Here is an 11,672-nt window from a genome sequence, read left to right as displayed (position 1 = left end):
TAAACTTAAGGGGACTTAGGAATGTGTACAAGTGACTTACAGAAAAAAAATTACGTACCCTTTATGTAATTAGAAGAAAAAATTGTGCAAAGTTTTATAGAAATATTTACAATTTGTGTAACACTTCCAAAAGATAATTTTTAAATGTCTATAAAAGACTTAGCTTACTTCTGATAGCATGATTTTCTTTGATAACAGGCTGAAACACCTACACACGATTCCTGATCCAGACTTTGTGGGGACAGTGTCTTCAGAGTCTTCATAGTCACCATCCACAAGAAACTTATTTGCCCATGTATTGCGACGAAAAATTTAAAACTATTTTTATGGTCATTCAAAAATTTATGATTGAGGGGGAGAGTATAGTTCAAGTGGTGGAGTGCATGCCTAGCATGCACAAAGTCCTGGGTTCAGTCCCCAGTACTGCCTCTAAAAATAAATAAACCTAATTACCTCCCCCCACAAAAAAAATTTATGATTGAACTGATGAATGGATAAGTGAAATGTGCATGTATACAATGAAATATTATGCAGCCATAAAAAGAATGAAGCACTGATACATGTGACAACATGAATGAACCTTGGAAACGTTATTCTAAGCCAAAGAAGCCAGTCATAAAAGACACATATTGTATGATTCCGTTTATATAAAATGTCCAGAATAGGCAAGTTCATGGAGATTAGTGGTTACCAGGGGCTGCAGGTGGGAGGAAATGGAGAGTGACTGCTAACAGGTATGGTTTCTTTTTAGGTGGTGAAAATGTTCTGGAAGTAGATGGTAGTGGCAGCTGCACAGCCGTGAGTATACTAAAAACGTTGAATTGTATACTTTAAGAGGAATTTTATGGTATATGCATTAAATCTCACTAATTTACAATTGAAACTGAATTTAAAGAATCTAATAACGTCCTTTCATTGACAAACGCAATGTGAAATTTCTTGTAACGTGGATTTCCGATCAAATTCAAATCGTTTACGTCAACTATTTCAAGTTAAGCTATAATTCGCAGAATGCACATGAAGTTTTAGAACTGTCACCCAGCCCATAGCTTTGACCACAGAGGTCAGAAGTGTCCAGTGTACATGAAGCAGAAACCAGGCTGCAAGGAGCCCTGGCCTAGCACCTTAGGCACCTGAAACACCAGCTGCACCAGCAACTCCATGGCTCCCTTGTCTTTAATGAGCAACAGTGTACTCAGCACCTGCTGCTGAACTGGACCAGGTGGTAGTGCTGAATATGACCAGATGGTAGCACCTCTCCTTGGCCATATTTCAGTGAGTCCATGGCTCCTGGTGATAAGGGGACAGGTAAGGGGGCTCTGGCTGCTCCAAGCTCCATCCATCTGGACATGAGGGACAGAAGGGATCAGTATCTCCCAGCATACCAATTTCAAGGCACATCACTTAGGGTATTTAATTTAGGGTTATAAAATCTAGAATTGTACTGAGTAGAGCTACCTTGAACATAAAAATGTGGCACTATGTAAATACTGATTCCAGTTTCCACCAGTTTTTAAAGCCCAGTGATTCTGGGTAGTTGCCTAAATTAAATGCTATCTTTCTTCCCCTAGGAAAGTTGAGATTAGGAAGCCTACAATGGTATATCAAAAATGTTTATAGAAGTAATCATCTTGAAAAATGCTACTTAATATTTCATTGCTCAGCGTTTGATTATGCTTCTCTGCATGTTACATAGATTAAAATCTCTAATAAACTATAACTGAATCCTGCAGTGATTATAATCTGGGCAGTGTACTGTACGTTATATGTGAATGATTCTACTTTATAGTAGAGATTGCTATGCATAATAAGTTATACTTGACATCACATGAAGTAGTTAGAGCAGGTTCAGAGTCCTGCAGAAACCTGAAAGAGTTGCTTTTGACAAAAATATGAATATGGTAGTTCCTCAAAAAATTACAGTTATCATTTGATCCAGCAATTTCACTTCTGAGCATATTCTCAAAAGGATTAAAAGCAGGGACTCAAATATATTTGTACACCCACATTCACAGCAACATTATTCACAATAGCCCAAAGATGGAAACAACCCAAATGTCTATCTGCAAATAAATGGATAAATAAAATGTGGTATACCCATACAGTGGAATATTACTCAACATTAAAAAGGAATGAAATTCTGATACACGCTACAACATGGATGAACCTTTAAGACACTGTTCTAAGTGAAATAAGCCAGATACAAAAGGACCAATATTCCATGATTCCACTTACGTCATTCATAGAAATAGAAAGTAGAATGGTGGTTGCCAGGGTCCGGGGGAAGGAGGAAGGAGAAGTTACTGTATAAGGGGAACAATTTTAATCCGGGACAGTGATAAGTTCTGGAGATGAATGGTGGTGATGGTTGCACAACAATGTGAATATACTTAATGTCACTGAGCTTACACTTAAACACGGTTAAAATGGCAACTAGACTTGTGGTGGCGATTACTGTGTAATGTATACAGATGTCAAATTATGCAGCACCTGAAACAAAAAAGGTTTTCTAAGAAATAAAATTAAAATGAGGTTAACTAAGCCCTCCAAAATGGTTAAAATGGTAAATATTACGTATATTTTACCACAATAAAAAAAGTATTTAACTATATTACCTTGTGGGCAAGGAGGACTAAAGGCAGACTGAGGTTGACAATAAGTAATTAAGATAAGAATTAATAAAATGCTAAATCATTATCACCAAATAACAAGAGTTTGTAATCTCAAGGACCTTGCAATGATCAGACAATGTCTGAAGAATTGTGTGTATTTTGGGGTACCTATTTTTAAAAAGACATGCCCAGGTGAGAGTTACCAGGAAATAGTGTTATAAGAAGTGGTTGAAAGAGGGGAGGCTATTTTGGGTGAAGAGAGAGATAAGGGGAAGCCTGATGGCTGGCTCCGAATATCTGAAAAGCTGTCATGCAGACCATCCTATTTTACATTGCTCTACCAGGTGGGGCCAGAACCAGCTCTCTCATAGATTCAGAATTTTAGAGGTAAAAGGGATGTTAGTGACTTTGTCCAACCCCCTTATAAGAGGAGTCTTAAAAAGATGGAGTGACCTGCCTGAAATCACACAGTTGGTTGATGCAGTCAGGCTTTTGAAGAAGTTTCCTGGCTCCAAGATCAGGGTGTTTATCACAACACGTCAATTCCCACAGTCCATTCCTCCACTGTCTTCAAGACTTCAGTATCATTACCTTCTCAAACTTAGCTAAATAGGTTCCCTTCCATTTTCAAGGGCAATGTCAACTCATTGTGAACCCTCTAAGCTACCCTAAATATTTAAATACAAAGTGTAACATCAGGAATGGGTTTCACAGGAACTGAAAGAGCAGCCGAGTGGGATGGTGAGACATCCCCAAGATGAGCAACAGCAGGAAGCCTCTGCCTCCAGGCTGGGGCATGAAGGAAGCAAGTGGAGTTTCTGAAGACCAGGAACCAGGTCAACTGCAGAAGCTAGGCCACAGAAGGCCCGCCTGCTGACAGGAGCTGAGCTCTCTGGAAGCAACACAGGGAAAGGGTGAGGAATAGACCTTACAGGCAAACAGATTCTGTGATTTTATGATTTTATGAGTGTACAAATAATTAAGTCAAACAGTGTATAAACCCTCTTCCAACCAAGTCCAGGAGTCTTTTTATTTAATGTACAAGACCAGGGTATAAATCTGAAGCTCTCCTGATATAGAAGAAAATAACAAGCTTAGATAACTTCCTGACTCAAACATCTAAAAATTAACAGCTTTTCCACCATTTTATTGTTTTTCATCAAGTTGCTAATTGATGCAACACGCCTTGTAACTTGCAAAAGATCACACTGAAATTATGAAATGAGTTTGCTTTTAACATTTTTTATTTATTTGTTTTTTATTGATGTGTGACTGACTTAGAGTATTACTTTCAGATGTACAACATGGTGATTCAATATTTTTATAGATTATACTCCATTTGAAATTATTACAAAATAATGGCTATATTTCCTTGTACTGTACAATATATCTTTGTTGTTCACTTATTTTATACATAGTGGTTTCTGTCTCTCAATCCCATACCTCTGTCTTGCTCCTTCCCCTCCCCCTCCCCACTGGTAACCACTAGTTCTCTTTATCTGTGAGTCTGCATCTATTTTGTTATATAATTCATTTTATTTTTTATTTTTATTTGTTTTGGCTTTTTTCATAGACAGTATTTTATTTCTATATACATTTTTAAAATTTTACATATATGTACTGTTCATTGTTTCTAAGAACAGTTTAGAGCTTTAGCTTTTTAAACTTACATAGTTATCAAAGGAATAAAGCCAACCACAAGAATCAACAGAATGCTGTAATCCAATCATAAAGGACAGTAAATGTGCTTATACATATTCAAGAAATCAATCATCTAAGTTATAAATAATAAGTAGTTCATTTGTGTCCTTTTTTTAGGTTTCACATATATGAAATTATGAAATATGTTCTTGATTGAGTTCCTTCTCTAGTTTCTTCCCAACTTTTAATTCTGAACCGTTTAGAATCCATCTTATATCTGATTCTGGTCCTGGGCAACCACTTTGACCATATTCACCTAAATCATTTTTGGACAACTAAAATACTCCCTGACACACTAATGTACAACCAAATGGCATCTTCTGAGAGGCATCAGTTATTTATGTTTAAAAATGTACATGGAGAGGATTAAAAACAATCCCCAATTCACTTTTTTTTTTTTTTTTACTTTGGAATTTTTGATGGGATGACATCATTTTATGTCAAGCTTACATTCCAGGAAAATGCCAAGTTATAGGAAAAGAAGGAAGAATTTTCATAGGAATTGATGTAAAAGATCTAGCTACATTCCCAGCCAGCTCACATCCAATATATTACTTATAAAAATTATACCCCCAAAAAATTGTCCCCAAACTCTTTGAATGACATGATCATTCTCAACTTTAAAGTGTTGATTCTGAGCTTTAAGGAAAATTATACAGATATCCTTGGCATTGCCCCAAAGGTGACTGCTCAAGTGTAGCCCCTGAACAGAGGGAATTAGGCAAGTGGTGAGGACAGAGCTGGAGTCCCCAGATCCACACCCACCCAAAAGGCAGCTCCATAGGGAACGTGGGAACACGCAGTTGACCAAAGGCCTGAACGCCCTTCTTGTTTTGAGATGACTTGTCCGTTTCCCTCCACAGTAAATCTTAGCCTCAAGAATCTCACAAGAGCACACATCAGCACAGCATAACTACAAAATGCAATAATTTATAACAAAATGTATCCCAAATAAACAGACATCTTAATGCAGTAGGGAGCAACATAGAACGGGTCAACATAGAACCCTACAGACCTTTCCTTTTAATAGCAAATGTGGATTTGTAGTCTCTACAAACAAACTACTGGCAGAAGAGCCTCCCTGCAACTGAAATTTTGCTGTGGGTGAAATACGTGAGGGGCGTAGCAACACGAAGCTGTCAGATGGGGGGACCCCAAGCGCAGTGCCCCATTTGCAAACACCCAGGGGGCAGGCCCCTTGCTCAGTCGTTCCACGTTCCCTCCCTGCAACTGAGCTAGGTGCCAAGGGGACAACGGTGAAGAGGGAACACACAGCCCCTCCCTCAGAGTTCCTGGTCTGCTAGGAGACACTGGCGGGTAAAGAATTAGGTAAAGAATTACAACGCAGTATCGCCAGCTATAGCGGTGGCGTGGAGCAGGGAGGGACCGCTGCATCCGAGAAGGGAGTCAGGCCCACTGGTCAGAGGAGATCCCCAAGAGATCTATAATAGAATTGCCACCTTTGGAGAACACTTTCACTTACGTTATTATCTCACTTAGGCTTATGATGATGAGGCGCGCCATTATCCTTATTTTACAGATGAGGAAAACAGGCTCCCTGAGGAAGTGATTTACACAGCTTCCTAGAGTCAGTAGAAGATCTGGATGGAATTCAGTTCTCTGGACTTGAAACTGACCTGCAAACCTAACACTCACTGAGCACTTAGCAGGCGTGATGTGCTAGGCTGTGCCTTCCACGTGTGGTATCTCATTTAATCTCTGCAGCAGCCATCCTTGTCACTCCTCATTTTATAAATGAGAACAGCAAGACTTTTACAGAAGTCAAAGTAACTTGTCCAAGCCAGCATTTGAGTTTAGCTACGACTCAGACCCTGAGCCCTTAAGAACTCTGCTACACTATGCTGCTTCCCTTCTGAGTGCAGGAAAGTGCTTTCCAAATCAGCGTGGTGCAGCTGGTGTCAGACACGCCTAGGTTAGAATTTCTCCATGGCCGTTTGCCAGCTCTCTGATCTTAAGACAATTTGCTTAACCTTCTCTTACCTTCAATTTCCTTGGCTCTAGAATAGGAATCATAGATATCTGGCCACCTTGGTTATCTTCACTCACAGCATCTCCACTTTCTCTTTTATTTTGGCTTTAACCCAATGTGTAATTCATTGCTGTGTCTGCCTCTACCTGTCAGATATAAGCTGCATGAGGGCTAGGACTATCTATACCAGTCTTGTTCACCATTGTGCCATGTAACACGGGGCCTGGCACATAGAGGATACCCAATAAATATTTGTTCAGTGAATAACTCATCTCAGAGGAAAAAGAGGGATCTCTCCCTGCTTCATTATATATGACTCCCCTTTGAAAGGATTCTCGTAGAAGGAACCAGGGCAATGAGATATTATGAATGACCACTCCTGCATGATTTATGACCACCTCCTGCCAAAGGAGGTGAGATGGTGATTGGTAATCCTACCAGAATCACAAGCAGGGCCAGCACCACAAGACCATGACCTTTGCAGTCAGTCACATAGACCTCTGAGCTCAGAAGGGCCCCGCACATGGGTTATGTTTGGCTCTTGCTGTCTTGAAATTCTTAATCATTTTTAAACAAGGACCCCTGCATTTTCATTTTGCGCAGGGCACTGCAAATTTTGCAGCTGGTCCAGATCAGCTGCAAATGGATGGTGAGGGAGGAAAAAGGGTAACTGGAGGCAACATTTCTACCAAAACAAGGTTGGGAAATTCCGGGAAGTCCAAAATTGTGGACCCTGTGTGTATCTTGAGCAACGCAGCGATGTGCTCAGCCCCTCACGAAGTAGACTACGAGATCCCTGAAGGCAGAGATAATGCCTTATCCATTCCTGTCTATAGCTTAAAATAATGCCTAGCACTTTCTTTTAATTAAGCTGATTATTTCGAAATAACTGTAGATTCTACTTGCAAGTTGTAAGAAATAATACAGAGATCCAATACCCTTTACTCAGTTTTTTCCAATGTGAACATCTTGCAAAACTCTAGTACAGTATCATAGCCAGGATACTGACATAGATATATGGTCAAGATACCAAACATTTCCATCACCACAACGATTTCTCAGGTTGCCCTTGTATAGCCACACTGTCTTGCCTCCCACCCCCTTCCCTCCTTAACCCCTGGCAAGCGCTAATCTGGTCTCCATTTCTATAATTTTGTCATTTCAAGAATGTTAAACAAATAAAATCATTCAGTATGTAACCTTGTGAGATGGGCTCTTTTCACTCAGCATAATTCCCTTCAGAGTCATTTAGTGGTTGCATGTATCAGTACTCATTGGAGAGCATCTGGATCCTTCCAGTTTGGGGCTATGGTAAATAAGGCTGCTAAAACCTGTGTATGGATTTCAAAGTGAAAAGAAGTCTTCATTTCTGGAGCGCAATTGTTGGATTCTATGGGAGTTGCACATTTACCTTTTAAAGACACTGCTAAACTGTTTCCCAAAGTGGCTGTACCATTCTGCATTCCACCTCCAATGTATGAGTGATCCAGTTTCTTCAAATTCTCATCAGCATTTGGTGGTGTCACAGCTTTTTAAGTTGGCCATTCTGATGAGCATGTAGTGATACCTCACTGCGGTTTTAATTTGCATTTCTCTAGTGACTAACGATGTCGAGCATCTCTTACTGTGCTTATCTGCCATCTGTACATACTCATCAATGAAATATCTCTGACTTTTGCCCATTTCCTAATTGGTTTGGTTTTTGACTATTGAGTTTTAAGATTTCCTTCTACATTGAAGATACTAGTGCTTTGTCATATCCTACCTTTGCAAATGCTTTCTCCCACTCTGTAGCTCCTCTTAACAGACTTTCACAGAGCAAATATTTTTAATTGTGATAAAGTCCAGTTTATCAACTGTTCCTTTTATGGACCATGTTTTCAGTGTCAAGTCCAAGAACTCTCTGGCTCTAAGACCTGCATATTTCCTCATATGTTTTATTCTAAAAGTTGTATAGTTTTATGTTTTATATTTAAGTTCATGATACATATTGAGTTAATTTTTGTATAAGGTGTGAGAACAGGTCAAAGGTTTTGTTTGTTGGTTTGTTTTCGGTGGTCCATGGATGTCCAATTGCTCCAGCACCATTTGTTGAAAATGTTCTTTTTTCCACTGAATTGCTTTTATACCGTTATCAAAATTTAGTTGGGCAGTTTGGGTGGGTCTTTTCCTGGGTTTTCTGCTCTGTTCCATAGATCTGTATGTCTGTTCCACTACCAATACCACACGGTCTTGATAACTATAGCTGTGTAAGTCTTAAAAGCAGGTAAAGTAATTCCTCCCGCTTTATTCTTCCTTTCCAAAATTATTTTAAATATTCTAGTTCCTTTGCCTTTCCACATAAATTTTAGAGTAATCTTGTCTGCAACCTAAAAAAAAAACACTTGCTGGGATTTTTTTAGGAATTGTGTCAAACTGCATCAATTTGGTGAAAATAGACATCTTTACTATGCTCAGTCTTTCACTCCATGAACACTGTCTATTTATTTGAAAAGTTATTTTTATGTCTCTCATTAATGTTGTTTTAAGCATATAAGTCCTATACATGTTTCATTAATTAGATTTATAGTTTAATTTCTTTGGTAATTCTAAATGGCATATTGAACAACAAGGACCTACTGTATAGCACAGGGAACTATGTTCAGTACTTTGTAATGGTCTATAATGAAAAAGAATATGAAAAGGAATATATATGTATAATTGAATCATTATGCTGTACACCAGAAATTAACACAAGGTTGTAAATCAACTATACTTCAATTATTTTTAAATGTTAAAGGCAAAAAAAGACCAAAAAAAAGCATATTGTTTTAAATTTGTTACGTTCGTATCTTGTACATACAATTAATTTTTATATGCTTGTCTTGTATCCTGTGACCCTGCTGATCTTACATATTAGTTCTAAGAGTTTTTTTAAATTCCTTGAAACTTACTACACAAACTATGTATGTATCACCTAAAAATAGGACAGTTTTGTTTCTGATCTATATGCCTTTGACATATTTTTTTCCCCGTTGGACTGGTTAGAAGTTCCAGTGCTCTATTGAATAAAAGTGGTAAAAGAAGCCATCTTTCAGCTCCATATAAATTTTGGAATTGTTTGTTCTAGTTCTGTGAAAATGTTGTGAGTATTTTGACAGGGGTTGCATTGGATCTGTAGATTACTTTGGGTAGTACAGCCATTTTGATCATGTTGATTCTTCCAATCCAAAGCACAAGATATCTCTCCATTTCTTTGTGTCATCTTCAATTTCCTTCATCAGTGTTTTACAGTTGTCAGAGTATAGGTAACCTCCTTGGCTAAGTTTATTTCTAGGTATTTTGTTGTTTTTGATGCAATGGAAATGTTCATGCCAGTTATAAAATTCTGGTTTGTGAAGTGAAAAAAAAGTGAATGAAGGGCTGCAAATGGCAAAATATCCTTCTTTTTTATGGGTGAGTTGTATTCCATTACATATATATGTGTTATTTAGTTTCTATATGTTTAGAGAATTTTCTGTTACTTTTCTCTTACTGACTTATAGTTTGATTTCACTGTGGTTGGAGAAAATACTGCATGATTTCAATTCTTTAAAATTTTTAAAGATTCATTTGACAGCCCAGCATATGGTATCTTGGTATATGCTCCACAGCACATGAAAAAGAATATGTATGCTGCTCTTACTGGATGGAGTGTTCTGAAAGTGTTGATTAGATCCCATTGGTTGGTAGTGTTGAGTTCTATATTTTTGCTGTTTGTCTAGTTGTTCTATCCATTGTTGAAAGAGAGGTGCTGAAGTCACCACTGTAATGGTGAAGTCACCACATGTAATAGACAAATCCACATGTATGGTGGATTTCAGATCTATCAGTTTTTGCTTTACATGTTTTGCAGCACAGTTTTTTGATGCATATACATTTTGGACTGCTATGTCTTCTTGGTAGATTGACTTCTTTAACATTTATAATGACTTGTCCTCTCTCTGGTAATATTCTTTACTCTAAAAGTCTACTTAAATGTTATTAATATAGTCATTCTTGCTTTCCTTTGATTAATGTTTGCATGATATATATTTTTTCCATCCTTTTACTTGCACCCTTCCTATATCATAACTTTTGAAGTCAGATTCCTGTAGACAGCATCTACTGGGTCACATTTTTTCATCTACTCTGCCAATCTCTGTCTCTTAATTGGTATATTTAGACCATTTACATTTAAGGTAATTACTGATAAGTCTGTTATTTTATTTTACTGTTTTCTCTTTGTTCTCTTTATTTTTTACTTCTCTTGTTTTTGTATTCCTGCTTTCCTGTGGGTTACTTAAAACATTTTTAGAATTCCATATTGACTTATCTATAATGGGTTTTTTGGGGGTTTTGTTTTTTAATTTTTTGAGGGGGAAGGTTATTAGGTTTATTTATTTATTTTTAGAGGAGGTACTAGGGATTGAACCCAGGACCCCAGGCATGCTAAGCATGTGCTCTACCACTGAGCTATCCCCTCCCCTTTTGTTTGTTTTTTTTAACATTTACCAGCATACCACTGTACCCACTCTTTTTGTCTGGCTCATCCTTCAATCTCAAACTATTTCCTCTAAGAGGACTTCCCCCACCCACCAGATTGTTTCTGCTTCAAAGCACCCTGTACTTCCCCTTTCCTAAAATTCACTGGAATTATCATTAACTGACTATTGCCTCTCTTGCTACACACCTTAAGGTCAAAACTGAAAGGGGACTTCTGCAAGTACTTAAAATATCAGATGCCTTTTTTATCTAGATCAGCATGGTGTAGTTGACACACAGCAGGTTCTGTAGGTATTTTAGAAATATCTGTTGAATGAATGGATGGATGGATGGAATAGAACTAAAGTAAAATTATAACCTATTGCATTGTAAACTAAGTAAAATTATGAAGGATCTGTATAGAGTCTACAAAAAGTTTTCTTAGGTTTATGCAGCAGGATCTACTATACAGAATGCCTGGTCCAATCACCATAGCAAGGTCCATTTCCAAAGGAGAGGTCAGTACATGAAGTTTTCATAGCTTTTGGAACCGCCCCTAATATCTGCAATAAAATCTCTACCTGATCTGATCCCTGCCTGCCTGTCCGACATCTCTTATCAACTCCCCTTGCTCAGTAAGCTTCAAATTTATTCTTTCAGCACACACTGAGCACCTACAATTTACCAGGCACTGTTCTAGGAGTATTTGTTATCAATAAAGAAAACAAACAAATCCCCTCTTGATGGAACATACAAAAAAATAATAAATCTATCAAATGAGTAAATGAAAAAATATGTTAGAAAGTACATGCACCATTAAAGAAGAAAAGCACAGTAAAATGAATGGGAAGCAAATCACACAGGGCCTTTTCGGCCATTGTAAGGGC

Source organism: Camelus dromedarius, chromosome 11, assembly GCF_036321535.1.
Source record: "Camelus dromedarius isolate mCamDro1 chromosome 11, mCamDro1.pat, whole genome shotgun sequence".
Lineage (NCBI taxonomy): Eukaryota > Metazoa > Chordata > Mammalia > Artiodactyla > Camelidae > Camelus > Camelus dromedarius.
The sequence above is the reverse complement of the archived record's forward strand: the minus strand, read 5'-3'. Positions refer to the sequence as shown.